Source organism: Mirounga angustirostris, unplaced genomic scaffold, assembly GCF_029215605.1.
Source record: "Mirounga angustirostris isolate CCGP_5_RB_7025 unplaced genomic scaffold, mMirAng1.0.hap1 SCAF_1, whole genome shotgun sequence".
Lineage (NCBI taxonomy): Eukaryota > Metazoa > Chordata > Mammalia > Carnivora > Phocidae > Mirounga > Mirounga angustirostris.
This window is the reverse complement of record NW_026991709.1, coordinates 87,174,014-87,188,183: the sequence shown is the minus strand read 5'-3', so window position 1 is coordinate 87,188,183 and position 14,170 is coordinate 87,174,014.

The following is a 14,170-nucleotide window of genomic DNA, read 5'->3' as shown; positions in this document are numbered from 1 at the left end:
TTTCACCTTGGCAAAAATGGGGCCCAGGCAACCTTAGCTGAGCAAAGATCCCTTGAGAACAGGCAATAGTGAAGTGCCCTGGGCAGAATGCGAGGCTGTGGTCCTGGAGGCTGGATGGGGTCTGTCCAGGTTCAGTGCAGGGATTACAAGCGCTCTGGTTTTAAGAGATAATGACACTGCAAATTCAAACAGCCCTACCCCTTAGCAATGGCAGTAGTGACAGGAGCTATAAAGGGTGTCTGTAATTGCACATAATTTTTACTGCTGAAGCAAGTAAGCAAGAACTGGAGGGATGCATGAGGTTTGGGTCCATCAGCACACGTCAGCCGTAGTCAGTAATGCCCGCAATCATCGCTGAAGACAGAGGACCACTGGGCAGTAGAGACATCGCGTTATGAGTATTAAAAATAATCTTTATAAGCTTCGGGATCCAAAATGTATACGAGGAGCAGTTTATCACTTTAACAGACGTAACAAACCTCTTTTTTTAGATGCTAAAGCAGAGGCGCCCATGGCGTGTCTGGGCAACAGATCCATCCAACTTTCAGACCTGATTCTTTCGCTTTAATGGTATCTTTTAACAAGTTTTTGAATTAGTGCTAACATTTAAAATTTAGGAGTTGCCCTGTAAATCTGGCATTTCATTTTCTCTTGAAAGATTGGATATCTGGTGCAGGGGGTGTGTATTTCCAAAAGAAGGTGGTTGGCTCACTCTGGGCAGTAGGTGCCCGATGAGAGGAGATGAGGCAAGCCTGGCCTTCCTGCTTCAGGGAACTTTCTGGTCTAGGTAGGCATTTGAGTACCCAGTCACTGGAGCATACGCACAACAGTGCAATTAGCAAGTAGCTACTGAGAGTCCTCTACCCACGTGCAGACTCTATTATGGTACTTTCCAGTCAAAAATTTTCCGTAGCTCTCTGCTGCTGACACAATAAGGTCCAAACCCTTCAGCCTGTAATGAAATCTCCCCACCTTTTGCTACCACTGACTAATTCTAGGTGCCCACACTCCTCCCACAGACAGGAGAGTCCCCTGTCTTCTCTCTTCACCGGTTCATTCTTCCTCATTCCTTCCTCTGAGTTGATGCTGCTATGTTTTTGGCCGTGGAAATCCTCTGCCTCTGCCAGGCCCAGGTCAGGCTTGGTTCATCTAAGATGGTGCTTCTCAAATTCTGTGAGGAGAGGCCAGTTTCTTTCTTTCTCTCCCTTCCTTCTTTGTTTTTTAAAATTTCTACCCTGTTCACAGACACACAAAGCACAAGTTGTAATTTTTTTTATGAGACTTAGCAGACATAATTTTTACTTTGTGAATGACTATAAAAGTTTTTAAATGCTTACTCTGAATTTATTTCTGAATTTATTTCATATGTAACCAGCACTGGTCCTGGAGTCACACTTTGAGTAGCTTTTCTTAGATGTTTTCAGGTGAATTAATCTCGTTACCTGCATTTTCAAAAAAACCCCCCCAAAACAAACAAACAAACAAACAAAAACTGTGTACCTTTATCACAGCAGACAGTGTTAGAACTTTCTACCTATTCCATTTTAAAGTTCAGGAGGGGGGCGCCTGGGTGGCTCAGTTGGTTAAGTGGCTGCCTTCGGCTCAGGTCATGATCCCAGGGTCCTGGGACTGAGTCCTGCATTGTGCTCCCTGCTCAGCGGGAAGCCTGCTTCTCCCTCTCCCTCTGTCTGCCGCTCTACCTATTTGTGCTCTCTCTCTCTCTCTGTTAAATAAATAAAAATCTTTAAAAAAAAATAATAAATAAATAAAGTTCAGGAGGACAAGAGCTCTGTTCAACCTGGCCCCTCTGGGTTTGTTTGCTGATGGGAGGAATGCAGACAATCCTGAGTTTTCAGCGCTGTTGGGAGGCACTGGAGGTGGTGCAGAAGGATTCAGAACTGTTTAGCCCTCAGGGAGCTTATGATAATATTAAATATTACTGTTGCATAAAGCAACAGTAAATAATACACAATAAATAAGTACTGAAGTTTGTGGTACATCTTATGAAAATATTACAGGTAAATAACAAATAAGATGCTCAGTGAGAGCCGAACTAGTCTGAGAATAATTCACGCTAGAACTTGAGAGAGACCTTCTCATTAAAGATGGCAGCTCCTTACGCGGCAGCTCATCTGGGCAAGGCGCTCTGTGTTTGTTTGTGCCTCTTCAAAGCAAGGGGTTGGATTAGAGGATTTCCCTGATCTCTATTACTGTACTGTATTACTATTACTGTATTACTGTACGATTCACACAATACCGTGTGTCTGTTATGTATATATAGCTGGTAGGAAATAGAATGCACGTATCCTTTCTCCTTTCTCAATCTGCCATTGGGTGAAAATCCAACATTGACGTATTTCTTTATAACACAATCTCTAACACAAATGACAATCCAGATGCCAACTTATCACCCACTCATGTTAATTAATGTTCACTCTAATCAACTCTATTGAAGATGTTAATGATTAAGACTGAATTAAACGAATTCCCGCAATAACGGGATTTGACTGGTTTTGTCTTTGGCCATCCCTATATTTCTCTTGGTTTTATGGCCAAAGAGAGAGGGGTGGTTGTGGCATAGGCCTGAGGAAGTCCACTTCCAGGGTCTGTACAGAGCCAATCAACTCAGAGAGTCTTTTCTTTTGTCCCTTATTTGACCCTCTTCCAGATACAGTGAGTCTAGTTCTCTGAACTGGCTCAGCAGGGAGAAGTCAGTGCAGCTGTGTTTGGATACCTCCTTTTTTTCTCTTGGCTGTGACCCAGGAAAATGGACCCACTCTTTCACAGTTGCACAAACCACTTCATTATCATATATTTGGGGATGCTGGCCAGGGGAATGGCAGGCCAGTCAGGAGGCTGGAAAGTTAGAAGTGTTTGTGTTTATTTTCCTCTCCTTTCCCCACTGAGCTATTGGAACTGGTATAGAAAGGGATTAGTAAGACACAGCTGTCCCTCTGGGACACTGAGACCCTGGGAGGGGTGGGTTCAGAAGAATGTTTGCATAGGCATTTGATAATCGTAATAAAAAGACCAGTAGAAGCTCATTGGTTAAAAAGCCACCACAGAGGTTAATTACAGGCATGCCTTGGAGATATTGGGGATTTGATTAAAGACTGCCTTAATAAAGCAAATATCACAAGAAAGCAAGTCAAGGGAATTTTTTGGTTTCCCAACGTATATAAAACCTGTAGTCTTTTAAGTGCTGGATAGCATTATGCCTAAAATGATGTACTATACCTTCATTAAAAAATACTCGATTGCTAAAAAATGCTCCCATCATCTGAGCTTTCAGCGAGTCAGAATCTTTTTGCTGGTGGAGGGTCTGGCCTGGATGTTGCTGGCTGCTGACCAATCGGGGTGGGGGTTGCAGAAGGCTGGGCTGGCTGTGGCAATTTCTTAAAATAAGACAACAATGAAGTTTTCCACATCAGTTGACTCTTCCTTTCACAAACAATTTCTCCGTAGAAATGCCATGCTGTTTGAGAGCATTTTACCGACAGTAGACCACTTCAAAATTGGAGCTGGTCCTCTCAAACCTGCTGCTCCTTTATCAACTAAGTTTATGTAACATTCTAAATCCTTTGTTGTCATTTCAACAGTCTTCACAGCATCTTCACCAGGAGTAGGTTTCATCTTAAGAAGCCATTTTCTTTGCTCACCCATAAGAAGCGACTCCTCATTTGTTCAAGTTTTGTCATGAGATTGCAGCAATTCAGTCCCATCTTCAGGTTCTGCTTCTGATTTGAGTTCTCTTACTACTTATGCCTCATCTGCAGTTACTTCCTTCACTGAAGTTTTGATCCCCTCAAGCTCATCCAGGAGGGTTAGAATCTATTGCCTCCAAACTCTTCTTAATTTTGATATTTTCATCTCTTCCCATGAATCACAAATGTTCTTAATGGGATCTAGAATGGTGAATCCTTTCCAGAAGGTTTTCAATTTTACTTCGTCCAGATCCATTGGGGGAATCACTGTATATGGCAGCTACAGCCTTATGTGAAATGTATTTCTTAAATAATAAGACCTAAGGTCGAAACCACTCCTTGATGTATGGGCTGTAGAATGGACGTTGTGTTAGCGGGCGTGAAAGCAACATTAATCTCATGGAGCATCTGCATCAGAGCTCCTGGGTGACCAGGTACATTGTCAATGAGCAGTAATTTGAAAGGAATCTTTTTTTCTGAGCTGTAGGTCTCAACAATGGGCTTAAAATATTCAGTAAGCCTTGTTGTAAACAGATGTGTTGTCATCCAGGCTTTGTTCCATTTATAGAACACAGGTGAACTAGATTTAGCATAATTCTTAAGGGCCCTAAGATTTTCAAAATAGTGAATGAGCACTGGCCTCAACTTCAAATCACCAGCTGCCTGAGCCCCTAACGAGAGTCAGCCTGTCCTTTGAAACTTTGGAGCCAGGCATTGATTTCTCCTTTCCAGCAATTAAAGTCCTAGATGGCATCTACTTCCAGTATAAGACCGTCCTGTCTGCATTGAAAATCTGTTGTTTGGTGTAGCCTCCTCCATCAGTTTTCTTAGCTAGATCTTCTAGAAAACTTGCAGCAGCTTCTACATCAGCACTTGCTGCTTTACCTTGCAGTTTTATGTTTTGGAGATGCCTTCTTTCCTTCAGCTTCATGAACCAACCTCTGCTAGCTTCACACTTTTCTTCTGCAACTTCCTTGCCTCTCTCGGCCTTTATAGAATTGATGAGAGTGAGAGCCTTGCTCTGGATCAGGCTGTGGCTTAAGGGAACATTATGGCTGGTCTGATCTTCTATCCAGACCACTCAGACTTTCTCTGTACCAGCAATAAGTCTGTGTTTGGCTTTCTCATCTTGTATTTGTTTGCTGAAGTAGCCCTTTTAATTTCCTTTAAAAACTATTCCTTTGCCTTCACAATTTGGATAACCATTTGGTACAAGAGGCCTAGCTTTTGGCCCATTTTAGCTTTTGACATGCCTCAGCTTACTCATTTCTAGCTTTTAGTTTAAGGTGAGAGACATCTGACTCTTCCTTTCACTTGAACACTTAGAGGCCGTTGTAGGGTTATTAACTGGCCTGATTTCAATATTGTGGTGTCTCAGGGAATAGGGAAGCCCAAGTAGAGGAGAGGAAGATGAGGGAACAGCTGGAGCAGTCAGAACACACACACCATTTATTAAGTTTGCCATTTTATATGAGTGTGGCTCATGACACCACAAAACAATTACGATAGTAACAGTAGTGATCACTGATCACAGATCACCATAACAAATATAATAATAATGAAATGTTTGAAGTATTGTGAGAATTACCAAAATGTGACACAGAGACATGAAGTGAGCAAATGCTGTTGGAAAAATGGTGCTGATAGATTTGCTCAACACAGGGTTGCCACAAACTTTTGATTTGTAAAAAATGAAAAAAAAATTTTTAAAAAGTATTTGCAAGGTATAATAAAACGAAGCACAATAAAACAAGGTATACTTGAACAACTTGATACTTATTTTTGAAGGGGGAGCCAAAATGGGCAAATACGTTAAGTGCTTGTCATTTATGAGTGGCATTGGAGCTAAATTATGCAGTGTGAAAGAAAATCAAATTAATTCCTTCACTATAAATGTGCTTTGTAAAACTATAAAGTGCCATGTACATATGTGCAATGTTTTCAATGCATAAAGCTATGTCTTAGTCTCAATGTTTATTTTTAAGAAGTAGGATTGTTTAAGTCATTTTTTTTTAAAGATTTTATTTATTTGACAGAGAGAGACACAGCGAGAGAGGGAACACAAGCAGGGGGAGTGGGAGAGGGAGAAGCAGGCTTCCCGCTGAGCAAGAAGCCCGATGCGGGGCTCGATCCCAGGACCCTGGGATCCCAGGACCCTGGGCTCATGACCTGAGCCAAAGGCAGACACTTAATGACTGAGCCACCCAGGCATCCCTGTTTAAGTCATTTTATGAAAGGCTAATACACTGTGGGATGTATAAATTCTGGTATGTCTGTTAAACAACACATAAGTTTTATTCAATAGTCCTATCTTTGTGACCTTCTACATGACAATTGGGGACAATTATGATAGTATAATCAATAATACACTTTTAGGATACCATGGTTCACATGCTGTTCTTACATGGTACTAATTCCTTTTACCTCTATGAATGCTACCTGTTATGGTCCCCATTGTACAGATGAGGAAACTAAGGCACAGGTTTGTGGTATCTTAGACTTGGTTGTAGCAATGGAATTACAGGTTTCAACGGAACTGTGTGAGAATACAGAAGGAAACTGAGGAGAACATTACTGAAGAAGCAATATCAGAGTAGGTTTGTGAAAACTGAGTAGGAGTTTTCTAGACAAAAGAGGTAGGAAAGTACGTTGAAATGAAGGCATTATCACTAAAAACATTTCTGGAGACTTTTCCTATTTATATATTTTAAAATTGCCTTCAAAGTATGTGACACATTTTTTCAACATCTTCATTTGTGGCAAATCTTTGAATCTGAAGGTATATCTGAACATTGGAAAATGTGAAAAATCATTCAGATTCAGGTTTGGTAAATAAAGCCAGTCTTTTATCATTATCAGCAGATCACTTAAATAATACTAAATTTTTCAGGCAATTTATATATAAATAGGCTCTAAGGCTAATTCCAAAAAAGTTTAAAGAACATTTTGAGCCTACCTTACAATCAGGTGGCTAAATAATAGGGATATGAATCTATATATGCAAATGAGAAACTAACGTCATTTCTTAAATAGAATGTAAGTATCCAACATCCTTGCCCCTTGTGGCTTCCAGGAATCTGTGTCTACAGAGATTCCATCTGTAATTTTACTCTGTGCTAGAGATAGCTTTGAGGCCTATAGGCTGTGAAGTCCCTGTAGGTCATCTGTATCCTCAGAAAGTGGCTCCGTGTCTTTGGAGGAGTAACTTCTTGGTAAATGCTTATTTAAATGAGTTGGATTAAATAAGTGGATTTTGATCATCCCATAGATTGACACAGTGGAATGATGGCAAAGAGATTATTCTTCTTTATAAGCACACTTCATAGGCAAAGTGGGAATGTGCTTATGAGGCTAAAGAATTCAGACTCCTGTTTCCACACTGGTTTTGATTAGTGGATGGCTTCGCCACACCACTAGATTTTGTGGGTTTAATCTGTTCTTGGTAAAGTTAATTTAGGAAAAAGTTGCCTTGAAACAATTCAGATGGAAAAAAAATAAATTACAGCATGTAAAGTAAACTGTAATTATATAAATTGTGAGATTATATCCAACTTGGTTTTAACATGCAGGAGAGAAATATGTGTTCTCACATAATTAGTTTTGGTTTAAGGGTCTAGTGGACTTAAATATGACCCAGGGTGGAAATGAGCAGATAGAGCGTTTTAGACAATAAGGCACTGCACAAAACACCACGATACATGACGGCCTTCTCCATTTTGTCCAAATCCCACATACTCTTGAAGATACAGTTCTCATTCCACCTCCTTCCTGAAATCTGTCCTGACCTCTTGATTGTAAGTAACATTTCCCTTCTCTGAATACCCAGAGCATCTCATCTTACCTTTCCCGAGGTATGTAACTCTTTCCATCTTGTTACCACTTATTTATATATATATATCTTCTTTCCCTGCCTACCACTGTGTATTATGTCCCATTAGGACAAGGTTTATGTCGTTTCTTTACGTGGTATCTGGCACAGGACCATCTTCATAACATGTTTTCAATACATGATTGTGCAAAGACGGATGAATGATATAGCCATAATCAAGCAAAGGGAGTAATAAAAAACTTCCTAGGACACCAGAGACAGATTTTTTTGCTTCGCACACACGCAGTTATGCAGGTCTAGAGTTAGAAATGAAATGTAGGTTTATTTTTGTTGTGTTTGTTTTTTCTTAGTCAAGGCGTTTAATCTACTACACTGATTCCTTATGCACAGATGGAACCTTATCATGCATACGAGTCTCTGAAGGAAATAATTTTTGTTTAAACTTTGCCTTAGAAACTTCAAGGGAATTCAGAACAGGATTTCTTTAATGATCTGGCCATATTATATTACCAATTGCCAAGCCGAAAAATGTTTGGCAGAACTTTTGGCTCCTGAGGTTTGGGATACCATCCAGGTAATCTGCCTCAGGATTTTGAAATACAAATAAATGAGTTCCAGTTCAAACTTTTTTGAATTTGAGCTGCCAGGCCTTTATTTCCCTCCTATCTGAACATTTTGGTACTGAAATACCAACCAAGCAGAAAGAAGATAATCAGACAGCATTTTCTGAGGTTATTTAATGGCCTTGGTTTAGGAGCACAACATGAGCATGAATGGTTTAAAACTTCATGTTTCTTAACAGTAACTGATTTCTAGTTCTTGGGATTTATTTTCCAGGAGGTTTTCCTTGATTTTTATTTGGGAGAAGAGGATGAGGGTGTTCCTTCTGGCAGAATCAAAGCAGCAAAGAAGATTCTGAATGTTCCTTTGTTAAGTGTTACACGCTTAGCTTTGTTTTACTATTCTTGTATGGGAGCCAAGTGTTTTTCAAGTCACTCAACATTCTACTGAGGCGTGCTAGTCACTGAATGTGATTATAAAGCAAAGTTTAACATGCATTGAAAAGAGGCATGCCTGGGAGTTTTGGGTGCCGTGAGCACCACACCTAATGAAGAAGCAGGATAATTTGGATGAATGATATAACTTGAGTCATTATATAAACCTCAGCACCAGATCCTGGTGAGTTCTGAGGGAGACAGAAATTTTTGGAAAGAAAAGGTTAAAAAAAAAAAAAAAAAAAAGCACCCTCTCCCCCGACCCCACACTCACTCACAGTCCCTCACACTCTACATGCATGAACATGCTCAGTAATGAACCTGGTCTCTCTATGATTTTTTGGCTGTAACACCACTGTTCATATCTGGGGGAGGGGAGGGCACAGGCAGGTGACCTAGCAAATACTCTGAAGGGTGGAAAGGCAAAACAGGTCTTAATTTTAAGAAATCCCTCTTACTAAGTCCTCTATTACCTTTTTTTCTTTGATGACTATGCATTTACAATAGAAATATAGCTCGAGAATAAAATGGACATTGTGGAACTGAAGAATAATATAAATATAATATAAAATTCAAAAATTTCCTTCGAAGGTTCAGATGACGTGAAGTTTTCTTCTCCTTAACTCTGGCTTGGGGGAAGACCTGGGCTTCTCAGTACAGTTCAAAGAATCTAGATTAAAATAATCCTTCTCATTTTAATAACATTTTAAATTCTGTTTTTTACTTAAAATCTTTTCAGGCCATCTGAGAAGTTTTGATAGGAAAATATATATTTTTCAGGCTTTACATAATCTTGGTCCTTTTCAGGTGACCTTGAGCCTGTCTGCTCACCTGTAAGCTGTCCTCACAGGCTGGCGAGAACCCAGCAGTTCAGGTCATCAGCCCTGCATGTAACCTGGGTGTGGCCAGGGGTAGGGGTAGGCAAGCAACCTGCCACCCAGAACTGGCCCTGACAGGTTCTGTGGAGCTGTCACTCAGCTCTGACTCTACTGGCAATCCTTGTGACGTCTCAGAATCCAGTAGACCCTGGGGAACGGAAATAAAGAACAACAACATTTTTTTTTCAGGGAATTGTCATTTTTCTTCTTGCTCCTTTCTGTCCACGGGAGTGCCTTGTTACATTACCCTGTTCCTTAACTAAACCTCCATCGTGGCGCTTTGGCGGTGAGAACTGTCTCTTTAAGACACTCGTGACCCTTGCTCTTCCCTCGACCACCCAATCCCCAGACTCCAGTCCATTCCTTAATGCAGACTGGGTATGAGATGGTGGTGTTATTGGTATGAAAATAGGAATAGCCAACATGTATCACATTCTTCCTGTGTGTCACAGCCTTGGCTAAGTCTGGTTGCTGACCTGTCTCATGTAGTTACTACCTTATAAGCTATATACAGTTATTATTTCCAATTTTATTCCTGAAGAGATGGAGTCACAGATAGCAAGAGCCACAGGTACTATGTGGGACACTGGATTTGAATTTAGGCCCTCGTATAGGTTTAATAACTTTAGAGTTGAGAATATACAGTTACCAAGTTTGAGACAATTTAAGCATAAAATAGTGACTGAATGTATGGAACTCCACAAGTCTATAATTACCCTTAAAAAAAAAAAACAAACCCTCCCAAAACAAAACTTGTTTTCCAACATTGGAGGTGATTATTTCATCGGTTCCTTACTGTGATAGTTGGTAATTTAAAATCATTAAATACGTTACATGTTTTTCCAGAAGAAACTCTATTTCAGCAAAACCAAATAGTCCCCCCGAGTGATGAAGGAAGACCTTTCCTTATAGAAGAATGTCAGCTCTGAATGTAGGTGGAGTAATATGGTTGGAAAGTCCCCATTTGCAGCCCTTGATGGACTGCTAATGCAAGCAAGAGTCCCCAGTGGATGCTGGAACCACTGAATGAAGGTTTGATGGGGACCGTCACCACATACTCCCCCAGATTGCTTGCTGCTTGAAAGGAAAGGAACATGGCTCTGCAATAGAAGTATCATGTCATCACCTTGACTCCATAGGTACACTTGACCCCAATTTGATAGAATGACCGGAGACTGTGGAGATCCACATGAGGCACAATATGAGGTAGTAATATCACTATGAAGTATTCTTGCCAACAGTGAATCTATTCAAGCTTTACATATAACTTCCACTTCATAGAGAATACAGAAGCTAGAGAAAAACCTAGCTGGCACCATAAGGAAGTAGTAAAAAAAAATCCAGAAGGCAGATCATTCTATAAACAACCCATCTGGACTTTCCAATAATTAATGCCACAGTACAAAAAGAGTGGGAAAGAGGTGTTTTAGAGTTATATAATGAGCAAATTCTATCTGTGATCCTTCAAAGGATACCGACATGAACAAAGCAGCTATAAGAAAGGTATTTTTTGGAACAGTTCAGGAATTTTGAATATGGTATTAGGGAATTACTAATAAGTTGTGTCGGGTGTGATAATGATATTGTGATCCTATAAGAAAATACCCTAATTTATTTTATTTTATTTTTTTAAAGATTTTATTTATTTATTTGACAGAGAGAGCACAAGCAGAGGGAGAGAGAGGGAGAAGCAAGCTCCCTGCTGAGCAAGGAGCCGATGTGGGACTTGATCCCAGGACCCTGGGATCATGACCCGGGCCGAAGGCAGACGCTTAACTGAGCCACCCAGGCGCCCCCCAGAAAATACCCTAATTTAGAGATGCATGCTGAAGTATTAGGGAGTGAAATATTACATTATCTGTAGCTTATGTTAAAATACTTCAACAATAAAAACTGAAGCAAATACGGCAAAATGCTAATAATTCATAAATCTGAGCGATGGCATGGATATATCTGCTCTTTCTACTTTTAGTATTTTTGAAATTTTTATAATTAGAAAGCATAAACCCTTGAAAGAAGGGTGGCCCAGTCTTGAAGCAGAGAGCCCTGCGTTCTGGTGCTGAGCCTCCAGCTTACTATTTGAAGGGCGGGGACAAGTCCCTTCCCTTGGGGCTTCTGCGTTGTCATCGGCAAACCGGCAATTATAATAATATCTGTGCTATGCGATTGTTGTGGGGATAACATGAGTTAACCCAAGTGAATTGCCTAGAACAATGACTGGCATGTAGTGAGCTCTCAACAAACGTTAGCTGTAATTGCTTTGTGTGGGAGTCGTCGGACAGAAGTTAGGCTTGAATCCTGGCTCTGTCTTTTATTAGCTGTGCTGCCCTGGGCTGTTTGCGTAACCTCACTAAAACTTTGTTTTCATTTTTAAAATGGAGGTAGTAATACTGCTAAGGTTGTGGTAGGATTAATCATATAATACATATAAAGTTGCTAGCACACAGAAACCGCTTAATAGGTAGTAATAATAATGGTGACTGCTGTCAGACTGTAGTTTTTCTGAGGCCTCCAATGCCTGACCCCAATGCATGGCTACTATTGGAACATTCTAGCATGGTAGCTCTACCAGGGAAGCTGACGGGTTAGCAAAGGGAGTGTGGGGCATCCCTTTGGTCTCCACTCAATGTCCCATTACGGGGGATGTCGGGCACTCTGGGCATATGGTTAGGGCCATGCTTCAGGTAAAGATTTCTGCTTACACAGGGCGGGATGGAGCCCAAAGGGCGGGCGCAATAGACGATCGGGGCTTTTTCATAAACACACAGTGTGGATAAGATCCAGAAGAAAGAAAGGAAAGCAGTGATCTGGGGAGTCTGGCTCCTGTTTATTTCTACCTCAGTCTCTCTTAGGACTTTGAAAGAGTCCATGAGAGTGAATGCCTTTTCATGGCGGTCATCACTTACCATAGGCAACTGCAGCCTATAGGTGGACTGATTTCAATAGGGCTGACTTCACTAGATGTTCTGTGAGGCTCGGCCCCATGCTATTGTTTCTCAGCGTTGAACTTAAAAAGCTCAAGAGGTACTCCCAGGCCTTACAAGGTGTTGCCAAGGAAGACAGCACTTGTAATACTTGATTCTTGTGGTTAGGTAGACTTTTGATGATCTCATTAGAGTAGTATGAAATTGATCATTTTCTTTTGCACTCTGAGTCTGTTTTTCCCTCTTCACTCCAAGCATCTCTCTCCATTTCCTACTATAGACACTAAGGGTCTCATGGCCAACCTCTTTCCCCAGGATTAAATGCTGCAGGCAGGGACATATGTGTTGCTAGGAATCTGTATAAGATGCAAAGGTCTGAAAACAGATCAAAGCATGTGCACAAGCAATGGGGAGTAAGCAGTTAAGGGTGGACAAACTTGAAGAAACAAATAGGTTTTTATGGCTCCTGAGACAGAAATATATGCCCCAGTTCATCAACATCTTTGTTTTCATCTCCCTAGGCATATGGCCACGCTACCTTTTCTAGGGAAGGCCATGCAATAGAGTTCTGGCCAACTGAATGGAAACTGGTGTGATCTGTGCCATTTTAGGAATAGCCCATAAAAACTGCCATGTGTGCTCATCACTCTTTTCTCTGCTTTTCTTTCTCATCTGATGTCTTGAGAGTGAGAACTTTAGGGGCCAATATGAGGTTAGAACCCCAAGAGTAAAGGTGTCTGGATTCATGAATGACTGTGTGGATCAGAGTACCCCCTCATCGTCCCACATTGGGCTGTGATGTGAGCAAGAAATAGCATTTTATTATGTCAAGTTGTGGTAATTTGGGGGTTGTTTGTTACAGAAGTTAGGCTACCTTGAATAATAGATCCTTTTGACCTTCTTTTCAGCTGCTAAATATGGCAGAGACATTATTGACTTCCTGAATTACATATTTGTTGATCTTTTTTTGTTATCACCAACTTTTAAAGTAAGGAAACCAAGAAGCTGCATAAAGATACAAGTTTTCTTGGCAATCAGTCCCTTCTTATATAAACAATATGGTCAGGGCGTTCATTACCTCATTTACTGTGCACACTGACTGTGAAGATCTTGAGAGATAAGAAAATTGAGTTTCAGAGAGGTTAAGTAACTTGGACAAGATCACACAGCTAGTGTTTGCTATGGATCCAGGATTAAAACGGATTAAAACTCACATCATTTTGACATCAAAGTACTTGTTGTTTTTACTACAAGGATCCTTTTCAAGAAAAGAGCAGTCAAGAAAGCAAAGGTATTCAAAGAGGGTGTATAAGACTTTCTAGAGAGGTAGCAAAACCTTGACAAAAGTGTAACTGGGTACCAGGGCCTACTTCAGAAACTCTATGAATAGACCGTAGAACAAAAAGATGGGTGGGTGGGGGATTGGAAAGAGGATAATCATGAATCCAGACTCTAAGATTAGGTTCCTAGGATCCTAGGTTTGCAGCTTAGTCCAGAAGTTTATGTTTCTATAATCAGTTATTTAGGGTTCACTTAAATTTGTTTAATAAAAAGTCATTCTTTATTCAGACTATCTGAGGTTATGGTAGTCAAATTCCTTTTATTTCAAGTTAATAATTTTATACCCTAAAGGTGTGCATATCACTCAGTGTTTTCCAGAGAGACAGAACCAATAGGAGATTGTCTATCTATTTATTTTAAGGAATTGGCTCACGTGGTTCGTGAGGCTGTCCAGTCTGAAACCGGCAGGGCAGACTGGCAGGGAGGGACCCAGGAAAGAGCTGATGTTGCAACTTGAGCCTCCCAGCAGTCTGGAGATGGAGTTTCCTCTTCCTTGGGG